Source organism: Sardina pilchardus, chromosome 1 (genome assembly GCF_963854185.1).
Source record: "Sardina pilchardus chromosome 1, fSarPil1.1, whole genome shotgun sequence".
NCBI classification, from domain to species: Eukaryota; Metazoa; Chordata; class Actinopteri; order Clupeiformes; family Clupeidae; genus Sardina; species Sardina pilchardus.
This window is the reverse complement of record NC_084994.1, coordinates 24,645,880-24,648,379: the sequence shown is the minus strand read 5'-3', so window position 1 is coordinate 24,648,379 and position 2,500 is coordinate 24,645,880. Positions and strand designations below refer to the sequence as shown.

The 2,500-nt window shown below is 49.5% G+C and overlaps 1 protein-coding gene and 1 pseudogene across 1 annotated transcript in view; both read right to left on the bottom strand.

Moving 5' to 3' along the window:
• Positions 1 to 2,500, bottom strand: part of LOC134086228 (NACHT, LRR and PYD domains-containing protein 12-like) — a gene marked incomplete in the record, with an annotated part of 983,201 nt that overhangs the window by 664,052 nt on the left and 316,649 nt on the right.
• Positions 1 to 2,500, bottom strand: part of LOC134085692 (noelin-2-like) — a 79,022-nt pseudogene that overhangs the window by 43,999 nt on the left and 32,523 nt on the right.

The following is a 2,500-nucleotide window of genomic DNA, read 5'->3' as shown; positions in this document are numbered from 1 at the left end:
CTGCACGGCGGCCAACGCCACACCCACCCCACACACACACACACCCCCCACACCCCACACACACACACCCCACACACACACACTCACCCAGCTTGTTCATGCAGGACTGCAGGCGCGTCTGCAGGCTGATGACGCGGTGCTGGAGCTCCTCGTAGTCGTAGGCTCCCAGCTCCTCCTGCACGGCGGCCAGCGCGGCGCTCAGGTTGCGCACCTCCTCCTTCAGCCCCAGCAGCAGCCCCGCGTCCCCCCGGTACTGCTGCAGCACGGGCAGCAGGGGGAGCAGCTGAGACACACTCCGCTTCAGCTCCTGTAGGGGGGGGGGCAGGGGGGGTAGATGTTAGTGTGTGTGTGTGTGTGTGTGTGTGTGTGTGTGTGTGCGTGTGTGTGTGTGTGTGTGCTGAGACACACTCCGCTTCAGCTCCTATAGGGGGGCAGGAGGGTAGATGTTAGTGTGTGTGTGTGTGCGCGCGTGTGTGTGTGTGTGTGTGTGTGTGTGAGAGAGCGTGTGTGTGTGTGTGTGTGTGTGTGTGAGCCCCGCGTCGCCATGGTACTGCTACAGCTGAGACAGACACACTCCGCTTCAGCTCCTATAGGGGCAGGAGGGGGGGGGGGGGGGGGGGGTTCATAGGGGGGGGCTGTTAGAGAGAGAGAGTGTGTGTGTGTGTGTGTGTGTCTGTGTGTCTGTGTGTGGTGAGGGTGGAGATGGAGAGTGTATGAACTGTATCTGTGAGAATGAGTTTGTGTGCGTGGGTGTTTGTGTGTGTGTGTGTGTGTGTGTCTGTGTGTGTGTGTGTGTGTGTGTAGTACTAGCTAAACTTGAAGTAGCTAAAATAGTACCTAAACTTCAAAGCACCTGTTAGCGACGTTAGCACTTTCAACCAAATCAGCTGTTATCCCATTGAGTGCTTGGCCAGCATTAATGTCCAGCTCAATAGACACCCTGATTGGCTGTTAACACTGCTGGAATGACCGCCAATGTATACTTACTGACAAAGCACGAGTCATTTGTTTACATTTAATAATATTCTTTTCATCGACATTTCATTTATATTCAATGTTGACACACTTTTTTTTGCTCCATGGTACAGCCTTATTTGTATATCCCACGGCGAACCATGCTATATCGCTTGTTATACCACTGCTTGGTCAAATTTCCTATTGTGATGCGCTATTTGGAACGTGCATTATTTTTCTATATACCGCACGGCTATGAAGTAGTTCCCTTCTTTTGGGCTTATTACACTTGAATATTAATTCGCCAATGTGAATGTAACGGTAAAAACAGCAATGTTGTATCTAAGACGGCGGCAATATAAACGAAAATGATAGTAGCAGTGGTATAAGCGGGATAATCAACTCCGCGCCCTGTGCGTTTATAGGAAAATAATGCACTTATCGAAGTGTAAAGTCCCCTCCGCCTGCGGCGTCGGGTCCTTATTACCACTTCGAACGTGCATTATTTTCCTATAAACGCACGGCGCGTCGTTGATTATCCCTTACGTAATGAGTTTGCATTGCAACGTTTACCCAAATGCAGTGTTTTGCTGAAGTCAATTTACTTTTGCGTTTACACTCGTGGCCAACTTTTGGGGCTTTTGCTGAAGTCACAGTCTATCGTCTGCCGGTGACCTTGGAGTGTAAGGCCCTTCATTTCGCACTGTTCTCTGAACGCCCGCGTCACGTCTTTTTCTCCTTCTCATCTTCCGCCGTTTTCTGAACATCACGTCTTCTATTGCGCTTCTAATTGGAGATAAGCATCGGGGAATCTTGGAGCTTTTATGAAACACGTGGAGAAAAAAAGGTTTATTTTCTTGCTCTCTGCTGTATTTCTGCTGTGTAACTCTCCACCCTCTCTCTCTCTCCCTCTCTTTCTCTCTCTCTCTCTCTCTCCATCCCTTTCTCTCCATCCCTCTCTTCTGTTCTAGAGGCGCTGTGTCATTTTTGAAGCCTGTTTATACGGATAATCCCATCCCTGCAATCTCCCTGCTTTTACTCTCCCTCTCTCTGCCTCCCTCTCTCCCTCCCTCTCCCTCTCTGCCTCCCTCTCTCCTTTATAATCTGTCTTTCACAGCTAACCCTTTTATCGTTCCCCTTTTCTGACTTTGACCTTCACTTGCTTTCTCTCTGTTATTGTACTCCCTGTCTATCTCATCTCACTCCCCACACATTATCTCTTCCCTCTGCTCTTTCACCCATTCACTCCATCATCCACACCTCTACCCGTTCTCTCTATCCCTCCACCCATTCTCTCTCCTCCAGTCTGACCCATTCTCTCTCCCTCCACTCTTTCACTCATTTTCTCCATCATCCACACCTCTACCTGTTCTCTCTTCTCTCCGCTCATTCTTTCTTCCCTCCACTCTTTCACTCATTCTCTCTATCCTCCACTCAAAACCGTTCTCTCTTCATTCCACTCGTTCACTAATTTTCTCAATCCTCCACTCTTACCCGTTCTCTCCATCCTCTCTGATATCACTAATCAGCTGACCTACCTGGTTGC